Here is a 22,639-nt window from a genome sequence, read left to right as displayed (position 1 = left end):
TCCAGCTCTCTTTTAGTCACTGTTTGTGGGGTGTTTTTCACATTCGTTGACTTTTAACCTATTTGTGTTTTTTAGTCTAAAATATGACTTATAGACAGCATTTAGCTGGATCATGGTTCCTTTTAATCCATTTTGCTAATCTCTGCCTTTCTATTTTTATTTTTTTTTTAAATTATTGAAGTATAGTTGATTTACAATGTTGTGTTAATTTTGGCTGTACAGCAAGGTGACTCAGCTATACACATACATATATATTAATATATTCTTTTTCATATTCTATTCCATTGTGGTTTATCACAGTATATTGAATATAGTTCTCAGTGCTATACAGTAGGAACTTGTTTTTTATCCATCCTATATATGCTAGTTTGCATCTGCTAATCCCAAACTCTCAATTCTGCCTTCCCCTACCTGCCTCCCCCTTGGCAACCACAAGTCTGTTCTCTATGTCTCTGAGTCTATTTCTCTTTTGTAGGTATGTTCATTTGGGTCATATTTTAGATTCCACATATAAGTGATATCATATGGTATTTGTCTTTCTCTTTATGACTTACTTCAGTTAGTATGATAATCTCTAGGTCCATCCATGTTGCCGCAAATGGCATCATTTCATTCTTTTTTTTATGGCTGGGTAGTATTCCATTGTGTATATGTACCACATCTTCCTTATCCAGTCATCTGTCAGTAAATAATCTCTGCCTTCTTAACTTGAGAATTTAATAAATTTAAATTTAAAGTGATTACAGATAAGGAAGGATTTACATCTACTATTTTTGTATTATGTCATACGTCTTTCAGTTACCCTAATTGCTCCATTTGGGTTAAATAGGTATTTCTTGTTAACCATTTTAAGCCCCTTATTGTTTCTTTTACTATAATATCAAGCTATTTCCTTATTGATTGTCCAAGGGATTACAATTATTATATTTCAGTAGTATACAAAAATTTTGTTCCTATATAGCTTCACTCCCCTCCTTTGTGCTACTTTCCTACAATTTCTTCTTTGTACATTGTATGGACATTAATATGGATTAATAAGTATTGATTTACGTAGTTTTATTTTGAATAAGATAGAAAAAAAGAGTTAAAAATGAAAATGTATGTAGAGTTGACCCTTGAACAATGTGGGGTTAGGGGTGCTGACCCCTGTGTAGTTGAAAATCATATATATAACTTTACCATCTGTGGTTCAGCATGCACACATTCAACCAACTGCACATTAGGTAGTACGGTATTATGTATTTATAGAAAAAAAATACATGCAGTGGACCCATGCAGTTCAAACCCATGTTGTTCAAGGATCAATTGTATACTCTCCTTTACATTTATCTTGTAGTTATCTTTACCAGTGCTCTTTATTTATTTATGTGAATTAGAGTTACTTTCTAGTGTATAGCTTTACTTCACCCTGAAGTGCTTCTGTGGTATAGAACAGATAAAGATGGTGATATATTCTCTTAGTTTTTGTTCATTTGGGAATGTCTAAATTTCTCCTTATTTTTGGAGAATGGTTTGGCTGGATATAGAACTCTTGGTTGACAGTCTTTTAGCACTTTGAATATGCCAACCTACTGCTTTCTGGTCTCCATGGTTTCCAATGACGAATCAGTCATAATTCTTATTGAAGATCTTTGTACATCATCACTTTCTTCTCTTTTTCTGATTTTAAGATTCTCTGACTTTTTATAGTTCAGATACTATGTGTCTGACTTTGTATCTCTTTGAATTTATCCTTTTTGGAGTTCATTAAACTCCTTAGATATATATTTTAGGCATCATTTCTTTAAATACGTCCAATGTCTGTGCTTCCTCAAGGACAGTCTTTGTTCTGTATATGGGCCATAGTTTCTTATAGATATCTCTATATCTCATGCTTTTTAAAAAAAGAATGTGACAACTCTGGAAATCAGATTCTCTCCCACACCCAGGGCTGCTTGTTGTTTATTTGTTTACTTTTCTTATTTCAGTGAAGTCTCTGCTCAGTTAGATTAGTTGTCGCCTAATGATTAGATAGAGGTTTCCTTAAATTCTTAGAAACTCTAAGTCTCCCAGTTGTTGTTGAGGAGCTCTGTGTGCACATTAAGACATACTTTTAATATTCTGCCAGGCAGTTAACAACCCCGACTTAGACTTCTGCTTCTCCTGCTTCTGCATGCAGAAACTCAGAGTTAGCCCGAAGTAAGAGCTTAGGGTCTTCTCAGGTGTATCCTGAGCACTTACATAACCATGAGCGTGAGCACAGCCTTATGTGCATGACCCTGTGGATACTGGAATATGTGGATACTTTGGAATATGTCAGATACTGTGGAATATGTCAGCATTTTTCAAAGCCCTCTTTAGACATCTCATTCCTTAGATTTCCTTTTATGCTTTTTGGTTAGCGTATTATTTTAGCTCACCTCTTATCTACTGCCTCAGACGTTGAGCTCCATGTTCGGTCAAATAAAGATAGCCTTGCTAGTGGCCTCTCCTAGAAAATCACCAGACAGATTCTCTGATAATGGGGTTTTGAAAGTGCTCCAGTCACATCCTGCCCCCTCGAGTGGTTGCCAGGCATTTGATTTTCAAGGCTACTCTAGTGCTAAGGAGGGCATGCATATAGGACAAGTTAAAATGCCATAATGCTCACTGTTCTTACCTAGATTCAGCTGTTGTTCTTAAACAAACATTCCTCAGTTTTCTATAAGCTTTTAATTTGCAGAATTCTGAAAATGCTGATTCTGACCATTTATACCAGTGTTCTTGTTGCTTTTATGGAAAAGAGGATTTTCAAATATCCTTATTCTGACATTTTTGCTGATGTCTTTAGTCTTTCGCTTTTAATGTACCTCTTCTTTGGCACCAGTGAAGTTAGGCGCACACACAATGATAATAACAAAGTACAAGAGGGTTCCCTTTTCTCCACACCCTCTCCAGCATATATTGCTTGTAGATTTTCTGATGATGGCTGTTCTGACCAGTATGAGGTGATACCTCCTTGAGTTTTGATTTGCATTTCTCTAATGATTAGTGATGTTGAGCATCCTTTCATGTGTTTGTTGGCAATCTGTATATCTTCTTTGGAGAAATGTCTGTTTAGGCCTTCTGCCCATTTTTGGATTGGGTTGTTTGTTCTTTTGATATTGAGCTGCTTGTAAATTTTGGAGATTAATCCTTTGTCAGTTGCTTCATTTGCAAATATTTTCTCCCATTCTGAGGATTGTCTTTTCATCTTGTTTGTGGTTTCCTTTGCTGTGCAAAAGCTTTCAAGTTTCATTAGGTCCCATTTGTTTATTTTTGTTTTTATTTCTATTTCTCCAGGAGGTGACTCAACAAGGATCTTGCTGTGGTTTATGTCATAGAGTGCTCTGCCTATGTTTTCCTCTAAGAGTTTGATAGTGTCTGGCCTTACATTTAGGTCTTTAATCCATTTCGAGTTTATTTTCTGTGTACGGTGTTAGGGAGTGTTCTAATTTCATTCTTTTACATGTAGCTGTCGAGTTTTCCCAGCACCAATTATAGAAGAGGCTGTCTTTTCTCCATTGGATATTCTTATCTCCTTTATCAAAATTAAGGTGACCATACGTGCATGGGTTTATCTCTGGGCTTTGTATCCTGTTCCATTGATCTATATTTCTGTTTTTGTGCCAGTACCATACTGTCTTGATTACTGTAGCTTTGTAGTATAGTCTGAAGTCTGCGAGCCTGATTCCTCCAACTCCATTTTTCGTTCTCAAGATTGCTTTGGCTATTCGGGGTCTTTTGTGTTTCCATACAAATTGTGAAATTTTTTGTTCTAGTTCTGTGAAAAATGCCGTTGGTAGTTTGATAGGGATTGCATTAAATCTGTAGATTGCTTTGGGTAGTATAGTCACTTTCACAATGTTGATTCTTCCAGTCCAAGAACACAGTATACCTCTCCCTCTGTTGGTATCATTTTTAATTTCTTTCATCAGTGTCTTGTAGTTTTCTGCATACAGGTCTTTTGTCTCCTTAGGTAGGTTTATTCTGAGGTATTTTATCCTTTTTGTTGCAATGGTAAATGGGAGTGTTTCCTTAATTTCTCTTTTCGATATTTCATCATTAGTGTATAGGAATGCAAGAGATTTCCGTGCATTAGTTTTGTATCCTGCAACTTTACCAAATTCATTGATTAGCCCTAGTAGTTTTCTGGTAGAGTCTATAGGATTCTCTATGTATAGTATCATGTCATCTGCAAACAGTGACAGCTTTACTTCATCTTTTCAGATTTGGATTCCTTTTATTTCTTTTTCTTCTCTGATTGTTGTGGCTATAACTTCCAAAACTATGTTGAATAATAGTGGTGAGAGTGGGCAACGTTGTCTTTTTCCTGATCTTACTGGAAATGGTTTCAGTGTTTCACCACTGAGAATGATGTTGGCTGTGGGTTTGTCACATATGGCCTTTATTATGTTGAGGTAAGTTCTCTCTATGCCTACTTTCTGGAGGTTTTTTTTTTTTTTTTTTTATCATAAATGGGTGTTGAATTTTGTCAGAAGCTTTTTCTGCATCTGTTGAGATGATCATATATTTTTTACCCTTCAGTTTGTTAATATGGTGTATTACAGTGATTGATTTGTGTATATTGAAGAATCCTTGCACTCCTGGGATAAACCCCACTTGATCATGTATGATCCTTTTCATGTGCTGTTGGAATCTGTTTGCTAGTATTTTGTTCAGGATTTGTGCATCTATGTTCATCAGTGATATTGGCCTGTAGTTTTCTTTCTTTGTGACATCTTTGTCTGGTTTTGGTATCAGGGTGATGGTGGCCTTGTAGAATGAGTTTGGGAGTGTTCCTCCCTCTGCCATATTTTGGAAGAGTTTGAGAAGGATAGGTGTTAGCTCTTCTCTAAATGTTTGATAGAACTCTCCTGTGAAGCCATCTGGTTCCGGGCTTTTGTTTGTTGGAAGATTTTTAATCACGGTCTCAATTTCAGTGCTTGGGATTGGTTTGTTTATAGTTTCTATTTCTTTCTGGTTCAGTCTTGGAAGGTTGTGCTTTTCTAAGAATTTGTCCATTTCTTCCAGGTTGTCCATTTTATTGGCATAGAGTTGCTTGTAGTAATCTCTCATGATCCTTGTATTTCTGCAGTGTCAGTTGTTACTTCCCCTTTTTCATTTCTAATTCTATTGATTTGAGTTTCTCCCTTTTTTTCTTGTGAGTCTCACTATTCTTTATCAATTTTGTTTATCTTCTCAGAGAGCCAGCTTTCAGTTTTGACCTTTGCTGTCATTTCCTTCATTTCTTTTTCATTTATTTCTGATCTGATCTCTGATTTTTCTCCTTCTGCTAACTCTGGGGGTTTTTCTTGTTTCTCTAATACTTCAGGTGTAAGGTTAGGTTGTTTATTTGAGATGTTTCTTGTTTCTTGAGGTAGGATTGTATTGCTATAAACTTCCCTCTTAGAACCTCTTTTGGTGCATCCCATAGATTATGGGTTGTCGTTTTTTCACTGTCATTTGTTTCTAGGTATTTTTTGATTTCCTCAGTGATGTCTTGCTTATTTAGTAGTGTATTGTTTAGCCTCCATGCGTTTGTATTTGTTACAGATTTTTTCCTGTAATTGATATCTAGTCTCATAGCATTGTGGTTGGAAAAGATACTTGATATGATTTCAATTTTCTTAAATTTACCAAGGCTTGATTTGTGACCCAAGATATGATCCGTCCTGGAGTGTGTTCCATGAGCAATTGAGGAGAAAGTGTATTCTGGTTTTTTTGGATTGAATGTCCTATAAATGTCAATTAGGCCATCTTGTTTAATGTATCATTTAAAGCTTGTGTCTCCTTATCTATTTTCTTTTTGAATGATCTTGCCATTGTTGAAAGTGGGGTTTTAAAGTCCCCTACCATGATTGTGTTACTGTTGATTTCCCCTTTTAAAGCTGTTAGCATTTGCCTTATGTATTGAAGTGGTCCTGTGTTGGGTGCCTAAAATTTTACAATTGTTATGTCTTCTTCTTATATTGATCCCTTGATCATTATGGAGTGTCCTCTGTCTCTTGCAACAGTCTTTATTTTAAAGTCTCCTTTTTCTGATATGAGAATTTCTACTCCAGCTTTCTTTTGATTTCCATTTGCATGGAATATCTTTTTCCATCCACTCACTTTCAGTCTGTATGTGTCCCTAGGTCTGAAGTGCGTCTCTTGTAGACAGCATATGTATGGATCCTGTTTTTATATCCGTTCAGCCAGTCTATGTCCTTTGGTTGGAGCATTTAATCCATTTACATTTAAAGTAATTATCCATATGTATGTTCTTATTACCAATTTTTAAATTGTTTTAGATTTGTTATTGTTAGACTTTTCCTTCACTTGTATTTCCTGCCTAGAGAAGTTCCTTTAGCATTTGTTGTAAAGCTGGTTTGGTGGTGCTGAGTTCTCTTAGCTTTTGCCTGTCTGTAAACATTTTAATTTCTCCATCGAATGTGAATGAGATCCTTGCTGGGTAGAGTAATCTTGGTTGTAGGTTTTTCCCTTTCATCACTTTAAATATGTCCTGCCACTCCCTTCTGGCTTGCAGAGTTTCTGCTGAAAGATCAGCTGTTAACCTTATTGGGATTGCCTTGTGTGTTATTTGTTGCTTTTCGTTTGCTGCTTTTAATATTCTTTCTTTGTATTTAATTTTTTAAAATAGATATTTACTGGAGTATAATTGCTACACAATATTACTGGAGTATAATTGCTACACAATACTGTGTTAGTTTCTGTTGTACACCAAAGTTAATCAGCCATATGCTACATGTGTCCCCATATCCCCTCCTTCTTGAACCTCCCTCCCATCCTCCCTATCCCACCCGTCTAGGTCATCGCAAAGCACCGAGCTGATCTCCCTGTGCTATGCTGCTGCTTCCCAGTAGCTAACTGTTTTACATTTGGTAGTGCATATGTGTCGATGCTACTCTCACTTCGCCCCAGCTTCCTACTCCCACCCCATGTCCTCAAGTGCATTCTCTATGTCTACATCTTTATTCCTGCCCTGCAGCTAGGTTCACCAGTACCATTTTATTTTTTAGATTCCATATATGTGCATTAGCATACGGTATTTGTTTTTCTCTTTCCAACTTACTTCACTCTGTATTTGATAGTTTGATTAATATGTGTCTTGGTGTGTTTCTCCTTGGATTTATCCTGTATTGGGTTCTCTGCAATTCCTGGACTTGATTATTTCCTTTCCCATATTAGGGAAATTTTCAACTATAATCTCTTCAAATATTTTCTCGGGTCCTTTCTCTTCTCCTTCTGGGACCCCTATAATGGAATGTTGTTGCATTTAATGTTGTCCCAGAGGTCTCTGAGACTGTCCTCAATTCTTTTCATTCTTTTTTCTTTTTTCTGCTCTGTGGCATTTATTTCCACTATTTTATCTTCCAGGTCACTTATCCATTCTTCTGTCTCAGTTATTCTGCTTTTGATTCCTTCTAGAGAATTTTTGAATTTCATTTATTGTATTGTTCATCATTGTTTTTTTGCTCTTTAGTTCTGCTCGGTTCTTGTTGCACATTTCTTCTATTCTCTCCATTCTATTTCCAAGATTTCGGATTATTTTTACTATCATTATTCTGAATTCTTTTTCAGGTAAACTGCCTATTTCCCCTCATTTGTTTGGTCTGGTGGGTTTCTACCTTGCTCCTTCATCTGCTGTGTGTTTCTCTGTCTTCTCTTTTTACTTAACTTATTGCGTTTCAGGTCTCCTTTTCGCAGGCTGCATGTTTGTAGTTCTTTTTGTGTTTGGTGTCTGCCTCCAGTGGCTAAGGTTGGTTCAGTGGGTTGTGTAGGCTTCCTGATGGAGGAGACTAGTGCCTGTGTTCTGGTGGATTAACCTTGCTCTTGTTTTTGTAGTGGGCAGGACCATGCCCCGTGTTGTGTTTTGGGGTGTCTGTGACCTTATTATGATTTTAGACAGCCTCTCTGCTAATGGGTGGGGTTGTGTTCCTGTCCTGCTAGTTGTTTGGCATAGGGTGTCCAGCACTGTAGCTTGCTGGTCATTGAGTGGAGCTGGGTCTTAGTATTGAGATGGAGATCTCTTGGAGAGCTTTCGCCGTTTGATATTATGTGGAGCCGTGAGGTGTCTGGTGGACTAATGTCCTGAACTTGGCTCTCCCATCTCAGAGCCAGAGGCGTGACACCTGGCTGGAGCACCAAGACACTGTCAGCCACACGGCCGAAGTCTACAGTTGCTCCCAAAATCTGCTGCCTCAATTTTGAAATGATTCGTTGTCCATTCAGGTGTATCTGAGATGCAGGCTACATCAATTTGATTGTGGAGATTTAGTCCACTGCTCCTGAGTCTTTTGTGAAGTCTGAGTTCTTCTGGCGGCATTCAGTAGGTGCTTTGTAGGAGTTATTCCACATGTAGATGTATTTCTGACATTTGTGGGTAGGAAGGTGATCTCCGTGTCTTACTCCTCTGCCATCTTGAAGGTCTCTCCTCCCTATGGTGACTTTTTTTTTTTTTTTTTGCGGTATGAGGGCCTCTCACTGCTGTGGCCTCTCTCGTTGCGGAGCAGAGGCTCCAGACGCGCAGGCCCAGCGGCCGTGGCTCACGGGCCCAGCCGCTCCGCAGCATGTGAGATCCTCCTGGACCGGGGCATGAACCCACGTCCCCTGCATCGGCAGGCAGACTCCCAACCACAGCGCCACCAGGGAAGCCCCTATGGTGACTTTTTAATTCACTAAAATTAATCTAGGAGAAAGGTCAAATAGGGAAAGACACTGAACCAAAGTTTTTATGTATTTGAGCACAATAATGTGAGATTCAAGTGGGAGTTTTAGGGGAAGGAAAAGAAGAGCTGGAAGTAGAAATGAAAAGCAAGGAGGACACACCTCAGGCCTCTGGTAGGAGAAATGTGGGGAAAGAAGACCTGCCATGAGAAGGCTTCAGGGTAGCACTGTCCTCAGGGGAGATCCAGGTGTCTATGAGAGTAAGAAGGTGATGAACATTTCTTGAAGACCTCAGAGGTATGGGGATTTTGTGGGAAGAGCTCACAGGACACAGTGAGATGGCTGCAGGATATGGGGGAGGGGAGGAACTGGGGTCAGCAACAGTGATATACATACATACAGAGTCATGTAAGTATTAGTACCTGGAGGAAAATGGGTTCCCAAGGAGTCCTGGGTTCCTCTTGGTGACGGTCACAAGGTGATGCCCATGAGGGGTGGAGAGTGATGGGGGTTTCCGAGGAGCATATGGAGATCTACAGTTCAGGCTTTACTGTTTCTTCTGCAGGGTTGAGTTGAGGTGCCTCTAACTGAGTGATTAACTCTTGCCCTGTGATGATGGAGGTACCCAGCTTCGCTTTGCCCATAAACTCCCATTCCTGTGTCTGGGTTCAGCATAAGTCTTAATGACAAAATCTTTACTGACCATCACCCATTTATGAGCTGTACTTTCTCTGAATTGGCCTTGCAATCAATACTTCTTTTCATGGAGTCTTTGTGTGTAAGACCAGATCTCTTCAACTAATTATCAAGCTTCTGAAGTACAGAAGGCAGCCTTAACTAAGCAATTTCTTAGAGTTACTTACGCGTCAGCATCTGGCCTAAGAGGCCTCAACCCCTTTTTTCTGCTATAACATACACAACACATGCTGTTTCAATGAGAGATATTTTCCCATGGGTACACCCAGATCTTGATGAAGCCTCAAAAATTGATATAACTATATGATCATACCTTCTAAGTGCTACAGTAAGTATTAATTACACACCAGGGATCATTCGCCACGAAAGGTTGTTGTGGCATAGATACTATCCATGCAGAGCGATTCTCAACATCCTAGTTGTAACTCCATCCCTTTCCCTCCCTGTTTAGAAAGCCTACCATAGTAAGAGTGGCATAATTGCAGTGATAACCTTGTACCCACTCTAATCTTTATCATTTTCCATAGTACTTTGCTATAAGGGAAGATTATTCAAGGCCTACCTCACAATTGTTTGAGGACATTAGTGTTACGACTGAACATTGAGAACTGTTGCGCTTGAAAAGTTTGGGAGATACACCTGAGTACCTATAGTTGATGTTTTTCATTCGTGACCTGTCCTGTGGCTATCAGTAATCTAAATTCCTTAGGCAGTGAATTGAGTACATTCCCTTTTTGCCTTAGGAACACCCAATGAAAATTTTTTCTTCTATTGCAGTAACTATGCAGATTCCTCAGGTTTGTATTCTGGTTTCACCCCTTAAGAGCTTTATGGTACTTCGGCAGGTTAATTAATTTCTTTGCCTTCAGTTTGCACATCTTTAAAATGAGCAAAATAGTTTAAATGAGTACATATATCATAGGCTTATTGTGAGGATTAAGTGAGTTAAAACATGTGAAGTGCTTAGAACAGTACCTACTACTGAGGTACTCAGGTTATTTACTAAGATGTATTTCATGCGCTACACTTTACATTTGAAGTTGCTTTATTTTAAAATGGAAGGATTTTCACAGAGTCTTCCACAGTGTTTCTTTGCTCTTTCTTTCCCCCCCACTCAGCTTTATTGAGATATAACATATATTGACATAGAACATCACATTATGTAAGTTTAAGGTTTACAGTGTGATGATTTCATACACACACACATACATATATATAAATGTTTACCACAGTCAGGTTACTTAACTAGTCCTTTACCATTTTGTTGTTGTTATCATGGTGAGAATATTAAAGCTCTCCTCTCACACTGACTTTCAAGTGTACAATACAGTATTGTTGACTGTAGTCACCATGATGTACATTAGATCCCCAGAACTTACTCATCTTGTAACTGAAAGTTTGAACTCTGATAAACATCTTCGATCTCTCTTGATAAACAGAAATGTGGCTGTTAGCTTCATCCTCATTATCATTGTTATTAATATGACTTTTATATGGTGCTGGCCTAAGCATTTTAAGCATATTAACTTATTGGATCCTTACAACAACCCTCTCGAGACAGTGATATTACCTTCATTTTGCAGATGAGAAAAAAGGTGAGGCACAAGAAATTTTAGGAACTTATTCAAAATACCTGTAAGAACCAGAGGTGGAATCCACACCCAAGTCTTCTAGCCTCAGGACTGCACACATAACCCCTACACTCCACTGCATCCCACAATTAAATGTAAACATTATCACTGATGGAGTTACAGCTACAGTTCCAAATAGTAATCCAGGTGGCACACCAACCCCCTTGGAAGATGGGCCTGTGGCTGTGATGGATGTCATTTCAACTGTTCTCTGGGTAAGGAGTATTAGGACTGACTCATTCAACAGACAGTCACGTAGCAATGTTTCTAGCACTCCTCTCAGTCCTTGGATATAGCAGTGAAGAAAACGGACAGAACCATCGCGTTCAAGGAATTGGTATTGAGTTGGGGGGAGAAGACAGTAAACAAAATGTATAAGTAAATTATGTAGTATGTTAAAGGACAATAAATAGTAAAGAAATAATAATGCAGGGAAGAGGAAAAGATTATGTGTGAATGTAGGTGTGGGGGAGTGTTTCATTTTAAATACGTTTCATTTTAAATAAAGTTGTTAGAGGAGGCATCACTGAGGAGCCCTTTGAGCGTGGGAGCAACCGGTGGGTATCAGGAGAAAGCATTCCAAGCAGAGGGAACAACCAGGGGGCTCAGAAGCCATTATGTCTAAATCAGAGTAATTCAGAGACCAGAAATTTGGAGGGGGGATGGGGCTTGTCATATAGGGCCTTATAGATCTTTGTAAGGACTTTGTGTTTTCTGAGTTAGGTGGGGAGCCATTGAAATATTGTAAGCAGAGAAGTGGCATGATCTGACTGGCACATTTAAAAGTATCATATGGCTGGTGTATTGAGACTAGGATGCAGGGGGCTAAGTGTAGAAGCAGGGAGGTTCCTAGGAGGTAACTGCAATATTCCAAGTAAAATCTGATGCTGACATGGATTAGGGTGGTGTCAGTGTAGGTGGTGAGTAGTATAAGAGTATGGATATGTAAACTGAAGACGGAGCCAATAGGATTTCTTGAAAGATTAGATGTGGAATGGGAGAGAAACAGAGGAGTCAAAGACAACTTCATGGTTTTGGCGTGAGCAACAGGAAGGATGGAGTTTTCATCGATGGAGATGTAGGTAAGTCTAGGTGGATCCGATTTGGCCAAGAAGTGTGTGTTGGGGGGAAGTCCCAAGGTAAGTTTAAGATATGTTGAGTTTGAGATGGCTATTAGACACTCAAATGAAGACATTAAATAAGAATATTGGTATTGGGAGGGTTTCATGACAGACATAAAATTCTAAAGTCATCAGCACAAGGGAGTGAGTGTAGACAGAAAAGAGAAGTCCTAGAATAAGCTCTGTATTACTTCTACTTCACCATGAAAATTGTCTGGAGATGAAAAGAAACCAGCGAGGGCTATGTGAAACCCTTGACAGCAGAGATGGAAGGAAACAAGGAGAGTATGTATTTTTGGAAACCAAACACAGAAAATGTTTCAAGAAAGAGTAATCAGTGTAACATGCTGCAATGGACAGATCATTAAAGCAAGTGTCCAAATTGGGGGGATAAAAGCCTAAGAAGAATGGGTTCAGGAGAAAATTAGAAGAAGTGGAGACAATAAGTATAAATAAATCTTTTATGTGGTTTTGTTATCAAGGAAAGCAGAGATATGGGGTGATAACTAGAAGGATAAATGAGGTCAACCATAGTTCCTTAAGATGAAAGAAACTGCAACAGTTGTGTATGCTCATGGGAAAGATCCAATAGAGAAAAGGACATAAACGTCTCAGGAGGGAGTGGGGGAGAAGTGCTGGAGCTATGTCCTCATTGGGCAAGATGGGGTGGGGTCTAGTGTACCAGTGGAGGTGCTGGTCATTTTTTTTTTTAACGGCTGCATTGGGTCTTCGTTGCTGCACGCAGGCTTTCTCTAGTTGCAGCGAGCAGGGGCTACTCTTCATTGCAGTATGCGGGCTTCTCATTGCAGTGGCTTCTTTTGTTGTGGAGCACGGGCCCTAGGCGAGCAGGCTCAGTAGTTGTGGCGCACGGGTTTGGTTGCTCTGCGGCATGTGGGATCTTCCCAGCCCAGGGCTGAAACCCATGTCCCCTGCACTGACAGGGGGATTCTTAACCACTGTGCCACCAGGGAAGTCCAAGGTGCTGGTCTTTGATGGAAGTACAGAGGGCTAATTTCAGGGAAGGAGATCCAGACTCTGGGGACAGATTTCCTGGGGGTCAACTCTTAGCCTCCACATACCGTCACTGAATACCTTTGAGTAAGTTATTTAACCTCTCTGAACCTCTGGCGGGGCTTGAAAAATACTCAGCACGGGGATCAATTAGCTCTCCTTGTTTCAAGGTAAAATCAAGCTTAGCAGCTTTGCTAACAACAAAAGCACAACTTTCAGCAGGTTTCCTCGATTAACTGTCTACAGTATATGTGTTTTCTAAAATTTGAGTTAATACTCCTCCCTCTGCCATATTTTCCAACGGCACACACAGATTTGTGTATTTTGCACACACTTTGTCTTGTACGTGACATGGACTACTCAGGAAGGTAATTATCCCAGCAAACTAAGCTGTGTGAAAAGATAAACTGCTTAGTGGATTAAAATTGCATATTTTATATGGCACAAACATCCTCATTCCGCTTGTTCCGTGTTTCATAAATCTCTCCAGGACATCAACTGCTTTGAGCTTTTCCATCATCACTGTTTTTTCTCTGGTGGTAGAATCTCTTTTCCTCTCTTTCTCTCTGCCGGCAACCTTTTTGGACCAGTGTTAATAAAAGAGCCAAGTAGCTTAGTGAGCTAGGTCAGAGCCATTTTCCACTGAAGCAGCCTTTCTAGCTCAGCTGCAAACCAAATAAGTTGCTGCCTCTACACTGGTCCAGGAAGTTTTGCAACTGAAATGGGAAAATCATTTGGGGAGCAGGGTGCTGATCAGATTGTCAGACAAAATAAGTCCATTTTCTCCTCAGTGAGGCAAGAGATACTGCCATTAGAAAGGAGGAGAAATGGATGTAATTAAGTCAAAACCCAAAGTTGGAGCAGAAATAAATGAAATGCAGCCACAGAAAAAAAATAGAAAATATCAATGAAACTAAAAGGTGGTTCTTTGAGAAGATAAACAAAATTGATAAACCTTCTGCCAGACTCATTAAGTGAAACAGAGAGAGGGCTCAAATCAATAAAATTAGAAATGAAAAAGGTGAAGTTACAATGGACACTACAGAAACACAAAGGGTCACAAGAGACTACTACAAGCAACTCTATGCCAATAAAATGGACAACCTAGAAGATGTGGACAGATTCTTAGAAAGGTACACTCTCCCAAGACTGAACCAGGAAATAAAAGAAAATATGAAGAGACCAATCACAAGTACTGATTGCGATTGAAAACTCCCAGCCAGATGGCTTCACAGGTGAATTCTATCAGACATTTAGAGAAGCGTTAACACCTATCCTTCTGAAACTATTCCAAAAAATTGCAGAGGAAAGAACACTCCCAAACTCATTCTATGAGGCCACCATCACCGTGATACCGAAACCAAAGATACCACAAAAAAAGAAAATTACAGGCCAATAGCACTGATGAACATAGATGCAGAAATCCTCAACAAAATACTAGCAGACTGAATCGAACAATAGATTAAAAGGATCATACACCATGATCAAGTGGGCTTTATCCCGGGGATGCCAGGATTTTTCAGTATCTGCAAATCCATCAGTGCGATACACCACATCAACAAATTGAAGAATAAAAATCATGTGATCACCTCAATGGATGCAGGAAAAGCTTTTGACAAAATTCAAGACCCATATATGCTAAAAACCCTCCAGAAAGTAGGCACAGAGGGAACACACCTCAACATAATAAAGACCATATATGACAAACGAACAGCTAACATCATACTCAATGATGAAAAGCTAAAAGCATTTCCTCTAACATCAGGAACAAGACAAGGATGTCCACTCTCACCCCTGTTATTCAATGTAGCTTTGGGAGCCCTAGCCACGGAAATCAGAAAAGAAAAAGAAATAAAAGGAATCCACATTGGAAAAGAAGTAGTAAAACTGTCACTGTTTGCAGATGACATGATACTATGCATAGAAAATTCTAAAAATGCTACCAGAAAACTACTAGAGCTCATCAGTGAATTCGGTAAAGTTGCAGGATACAAAATTAATGCACAGAAACCTCTTGCATTCCTGTACACTAACAATGAAAGATCGGAAAGAGAAATTAAGAAAAGAATCCCAATTACCATCACATCAAAAAGAAAAAAATACCTAGGAATAAACCTACCTAAGGAGGCAAAAGACCTGTACTCTGAAAACTATACGATGCTGATGAAAGAAATTGAAGATGACACAAACAGATGGAAAGATATACTGCGTTCTTGGATTAGAAGAATCAATATTGTCAAAATGACTATACTACCCAAGGCAATGTACAGATTCAAAGCAGTCCCTATCAAAATACCAACGGCATTTTTCATAGATCTCAAACAAAAAATTTTACAATTTGTATGGAGACACAAAAGATCCTGAATAAGTAAAGCAATCTTTTATTGGAGTATAACTGCTTTACTATGTTGTGTTAGTTTCTGCTGTACAATGAAGTGAATCAGCTATAAGTATGCATATATCCCCTCCCTCTCGGACCTCCCTCCCACCCACCCCCATTCCCCCCATCTAGGTTGTCACAGAGAACTGAGCTGAGAAAAATGTAGCTGGAGGAATCACACTCCCTGACCTCAGGCTATACTACAAAGCTATAGTCATCAATACAATATAGTACTGGCACAAAAACAGAAATGTAGATCAATGGAACAAGATAGAAGGCCCAGAAATAAACACATGCACCTATGGTCAATTAATCTACAATAAAGGAGGCAAGAATATACAATGGAGAAAAGACAGTCTCTTCAATAAATGGTGCTGGGAAAACTGGACAGCTACATGTAAAAGAATGAAACTAGAACATTCTCTAACACCATACACAAAAATAAACTGAAAATGGATTAGAGACCTAAATGTAAGGCCAGGCACTATAAAACCCTTAGAGGAAAACAAAGGCAGAACACTCTTTGACATAAATCACAGCAATCTCTTTTTGGATCCACCTCCTAGAGTAATGGAGATGAAAACAAAAATAAACAAATGGGACCTAATTAAAAGCTCTTGTACAGCAAAGGAAACCATAAACAAAATGAAAAGGCAACCCACAAAGTGGGAGAAAACATTTGCAAACAAAGTGACTGACAAGGGATAAATCTCCAAAACACAGAAACAGCTCATGAAACTCAGTATCAAAAAAATCAAAAAAAAAAAAAAGGGCAGAAGGTCTAAATAGATATGTCTCCAAAGAAGACATACAGATGGCCAAAAAGCTCAACACGAAAAGATGCTCAGCATCGCTAACTATTAGAGAAATGCAAATCAAAACTACAATGAGATGTCACCTCACACTGATCAGAATGGCCATCATCAAAAACTCTACATTTGCTGGAGAGGGTGTGGAGAAAAGGGAACCCTCCTACACTGTTGGTTGGAATGTAAATTGGTATAGCCACTTTGGAGAACAGTATGGAGGTTCCTTTAAAAACTAAAAATAGAGCTACCATATGATCCAGCAATCCCAGTCCTGGGCATATATCCAGAGAAAACCATAATTCAAAAAGATACATGCACCCGAATGTTCACTGCAGCACTATTGACCATAGCCAGGACATGGAAGCAGCCTAAATGTCCATCGACGGAGGAATGGATAAAGAAGATGTGGTACGTATATGCGGTGGAATATTACTCAGCCATAAAAAAGAATGAAATCATGCCATCCGCAGTGACATGGATGGACCTAGAGATTGTCACACTGAGTGAAGTAAGTCAGACACAGAAAGACAAATATCATATGATATCGCTTATATGTGAAATCTAAAATAATGGTACAAATGAACCTATTTACAAAACTGAAATAGAGTCACAGATGTAGAAAACAACTATGGTTTACCAGAGGGGAAAGTGGGGGGCAAACTGAGAGATTGGGATTGACATATACACACTACTATACATAAAATAGATAACTAGTAAGAACCTACTGTACAGCCCAGGGAACTCTACTTGGCACTCTGTAATGACCTATATTGGAATAGAATCTAAAAACGAGTGGATATATGTACATGTTTAACTGCTTCTCTTTGCTGTACAGCAGAACCTAATGCAACATTTGAAATCAACTATGCTCCAATAAAAATTAATTTAAAAAAATGGCATAGACCTATATAGACATTTCTCCAAAGAAGACACACAGATAGCCAAGAGACACATGAAAAGATGCTCAACATCGCTAATTATTAGAGACATGGAAATCAATACTATAATGAGATATCACCTCACACCAGTCAGAATGGCCATCATCAAAAAGTCTACAAACAATAAATGATGGACAGGGTGTGGGGAAAAGGGAACCCTCCTATTCTGTTGCTGGGAATGTAAATTGGTCCAGCCACTATGGAGAAGAGCATGGAAAAAAACATGGTTCGAAAGGATGCAAGCGCCCCAATGTTCATTGCAGCACTGTTTACAGTAGCCAAGTCATCGAACCAACCTGAATGTCCGTGGACAGAGGAATGGATAGAGAAGATGTGGTAATATATACAATGGAATGTTACTCAGCCATTAAAAAGAATGAAATAATGCCATTTGCAGCAACATGGATGGACCTAGAGATTATCATACTGAGTGAAGTAAGTCAGATAGAGAAAGACAAATATCATATGATATCTCTTATATGCAGAATCTAAAAAAATGATACAATTGAACTTTTTAACAAAACAGAAACAGACTCACAGACTTAGAGAACAAACTTACGGTTACTGGGGGTGGAGAGTGGGGGGAGGGGTAGATTGGGAGTTTGGGATTGACATGTAGACACTGCTATATTCAAAATAGTTGACTAACAAGGACCTACCTTATAGCACAGGGAACTCTGCTCTATACTCCGTAATAACCTAAATGGGAAAATAATTTGAAAATGAATAGATACATGTATATGTATAACTGAATCACTTTGTTATACTTTGTTAATCAACTGTATTCCAATATAAAATAAAATTTTTTTTAACAAAGAAAACAACTACAAAAATTTGCCAACCATAGTTACAGAAGATCTCAGTAAATGGAGAAACATATAAAATTCATGTGTTGGAAAACTAAATATTGCCAAGATGGCTATTCTACCCAAAGTGATTTAAAGGCTCACAGCAATTTCTATTAAAATCCCAAGAGGCTTTTTTTTTTCTTTTGTATAGATTGACAAGTTGACCCTAATAGGTATACAGAAAGGCAGAGGACCTAGAATAGCCAAAAAAATTGTGAAAAAGGAGAACCAACTGAAGGGCTAACACTACCTGATTTCATAACTTCCTGCAATGGACCCTTGAACAGTTCAGAAGTTAATCTAAGTATAATTTATAGTCAGCCCTCCATATCCACGGTTCCTCATCCACAGATTCAACCAACCCCTGACCAGGGAGTACTGTGGTGGTATTCACTATAGGAAACTATCCACTTCCAAGTTGATTGACACAGTTTGAATCCATGTTGTTCAAGGGTCAACTGTATTTGTTTTTCTGTCTGCAAATGATTACCTCCATTGTGATATACCTTTACGTTCAACTCTCAAGCGAGCAACTATATCTTTAAAATAGCTACTACCCTGAAAGAAAAAAACTGAAGTCAACTAGTCCATTCTTCTACTTTAGGCAAATGATACTTGTGTATACTTTTCTGTCTGAATTTAGCTACCTCTTCTGATCTACTCTGCATATCTCTCCCTACCACCCCACCTTTAGGAAGTATAATAGTCCCACACCCTTTCACTAACTCATTCTGTCTCTTAAGCGGCCTTTGGAAGATCATTTGGATTCAGGGTGCTCATCTCTAGAGGAAGTAATGGGGGCGCCATTTCAGTCTCCTTCCTCTCTTACTCCTTTATTGAGAATGAGAAAAGGAGCTAGGAGTCACTCCTTCCTCCATTCCATCCCAACTGCGACTACTTGGGGCTTTCAGAACGGACAATAGAGACAGCATCTTCTTTTATGTATGCTTGGGTTATATGCGAAAACCATATAACCACGTGCCATGTGCCCTGCAACTCACCCACTAAGCTTTTACCCTTATAGTAAGGGTACAACTTCGAAAATCCTGGTTTTTTACTTTTGAAATTTCATGTTCATCTCTCTTCTAGGATGTCTCACTGTCCAGATTTACTCATTCAACTTTTCCAGCTCCTACCCTCATTCTGTCCCTTTTAAAGTACCATATGGGAAAAAAATAACATATGTCCAATTTACAGAAATAACTCAATAGTCTAAAGGCTGTGCCGATGGTCTGTGACAATAACCCTGTACAACTAGAAAGGATGAAACTGTGAGAATAAAACTGTGTGTGGTGGTGACACTTTCCCAGCTTCTGCATCTGCTTTGGCTTCATCGATAAAGGTTCTAATGAGCCTTTTCTCATATCTATCGTCTGTGCTTCTCTCCTCAGCTGCCATCCTGGGAGAGGGAGTAAGAAAACATGATTGACTCGTACAGCAATTCATATTATATTGGCTCATTTATAAATTTTCCAATAATAATTGTGAATACCTCAGCCTTATGACAAATGCAACTTTCTCCCGGAAGTCATGCCTGATATCGCCACTTGGAATTATGTCTTTTATTTTCTCCTCTGAGTGCTAATGGCACATCATCTGAACTTCTCTTTACAAGTATTTATAACTACAGTAGAGAGCAGAATGTAATTTGTGGGTATCTATTGTGTCTGTAAGTTCCTTGAGGACAAGGTTCATGTCTAAATGAGAGCTCTATCCACATGTTGGTTAGTATGGCATTTGGTACATGATAGTTAATAAGGAAATTTGTTGATGGATGCAGGTACAAGTGAAAGGAGAGGAAGAAAGAGCACGAATGGGTTCACGACGAAAGATTCTACAGCAAAGGAATAAGGGATGCAGGTACTGAGGATAGAGAGTCTGGGAAAAGAAAGCTCTTTAGTACTAAAGCCAAATGGTAGGGCCAGATCTTGGGTAGAGGCTGTGATGCTGATGAATTTACTGAAAACAGGATGAAGATAATAACTTGAACCAGAGAAGCCAGGCACTTGGCCGGCCAGCCTTAGTTCTGACTCTGCATGTTACAGCTAATAAGGCACAGACAAAAAGAGAAATATTTACCAGATACTGTGATTAATGCTTGCTTGACCTTTCTCTCCCTCTCCCCCCGATCCCATTTTCTCACTCTCACCCTCATTCTCTCATTTGCTTCTGATAGAGAGGGAGTCTTGTTTCTATCCTAATAAATCAACATAGGCTGTTCTTTCAGAATAGTTTTGCTCGTCACCTGAACGCTTTGTACATATGATGTAACGAGTTAGTAGTGCACGAGGTTTACTGAGGTAGTGGGATTACTACCTGTAAAGATAAAAGGAAGAAGACATAGGATTAGGCAGATCTGGCAGATCTTGACCAGCCCAATGGGGAAATGTAGAACAAAGGGGTGACCCACATTGAGCAGACATAGACAGACCCTAGTAGCCTCATCATATTCAGCCATTGGCTGGGGTTGCCGGTGAGGCATGTGGCCTCAGCTGGAAAAATGAGGCAGGTCCTGAAGGAACTGATGACTGGAGGTCATCAGCTATCTGCATTTTTTGTAGCCGAACGTCAAGTTCTTTGTTTTAGACTGATGCGAGTGACATACCTCCATGGTGTCATACCCTCCACGAGATCCTAATTAGTCTAGATATGCTTATGGCATTGTGCTGAGCTGATCCTAGTGTACTGCCTCATAGGTTCATAACTAGAAGTGACTCTGGAAACCACCCATGAGTCATTGCTAAAACATCTTTCTGGTTGCCCTGGGTTCTTCTTAAGGGTGCCTTGTGCATCTGTGGAAATCAGAAGGGAAGGAGGAGTAGCTTTGGATCTTCTCAACCTCCTTCCAAACACAGTAGCTTCACGTTCTTGTGCAAGAGATAAAGGCTTTCATGTGATATTCCATTAAAAATAGCCTCTGCTATTAGGAAATTTTAAAAATGTAAAGTCCATTGATATTTTCCAACAGCTCATATCTTGAGTGGTGAGGGAATATCAGGGACTTATAACTTTTCAGATATGAATAGTTTTACAGAACACACTAGGAATTACACATCAGCTAAAGGCATTGTTATCAATGCCATAGCCCTACACCTGAGAATAGCCCCAGAAGAGTGACACCTAGAGACCACTGGGTTAGAGGCAGATGCAGAAAGGGGAAGGGATTTCTTCAAGGTCACATGATAACCGGGGGCAGGAAGACGATCAGTGCTTGGTCTTCTGACTCCTTAGGCTGTGTTCTTTTCACTCTGCCATGATGCTGCTATGATTGAGCTAGACCAGACAAAACACAGAAAGCACTAGCAGATGCTGCTGAGAAAGAAGAACTATCAAAGATCATTGTTAGCATCAATATCAAAAGATTTTCCTTTCTTTTACAGAAAACCTTGTTCAGAGCCCCAATACAGTGAATATGAGCTACGGTGACTACCACAGGGGCTGGGGGCTAGCTGGAGTCAGAGGCTTCCCACACTATTTGACCTTTCTCTTCCTCCTCTGACCAGCGTACAGGGGTTCCTGACTACCTCAGTAGAACTCTTGACCTCTAAGTGACATGATTTAAATAGAGGGAGGGACACATATACACTATTGATACTATGTATAAAATAGATAACTAATGACAACCTACTGTATAGCACAGGGAACTCTACTCAATGCACTGTGGTGACCTAAATGAGGAGGAAATCCAAAAGAGAGGGGATATATGTATACGTATGGCTGAATCATTTCGCCATACAGTAGAAACTAACACAACAGTGTAAAGCAACTATGCTCCAATAGAACTTAATTAAAAACAATAAAAAGAGGGATGTACCAAACCTCAGAATGGCACAGCCACTTTCAGTGTTATAAGTGGGTTCACTGTAAAATGAGTGGTCTCATCATTCCAGCCCAGGATACAACACTGCCTCCGAAGGAAACTTTTATTCTTAAAGACCACAAAGTGTAGAAACAGAAAACTTTAGTCTTAGAACTGCTAGTTTCTCTTGTGCTATAAATCTGAGTCTGACAGCAGCTACTGGCTTGAAAATATCCAGGGAGTTCAGGCCAAGCTTAGGAAATTTACTGTGACACATAAACTAATATGGAGGGAAACCTGCTATCCCTCTGGAGCAGTGGATCCTGCAAATCGGTCAGCTGACAAAGCAATTTACATGTGTCGACCCCCTTCCTTCTTCTCGGAGAAAATAACGGGCTCTCTTCACTCACTCACTAAGGCAAGAAGCGGCAGGGTTTGGAGTGAATTAGATTACCTGCTGAAATATATATTACATTTTGAATACCCTTACTGTGTAGAGAGGATTTAAATTCCACTCTCTCTCTCTCTCTTACTAATTGGGTGGGTGGCTGACCGTTCTCCCAAAATGCGTCCCTCTTCAGAGGTTAGTGTCACAGAGCCCAGGAAACTGTAGAAGCAGTCAGCGGGCCGCCAAGAGGCCTTCGCTCCCTGAGTTTTTTCATGGACTGCTCTCTCCTCTGCCCCACCTGACCACCCCCACCTGCTCTTGACACCAGGCTGACACCATCTCACCACTGGC

Source organism: Leucopleurus acutus, assembly GCF_964270905.1.
Source record: "Leucopleurus acutus genome assembly, chromosome: 3".
Taxonomy (NCBI): Eukaryota; Metazoa; Chordata; class Mammalia; order Artiodactyla; family Delphinidae; genus Leucopleurus; species Leucopleurus acutus.
Note: the sequence above shows the minus strand (reverse complement) of the source record.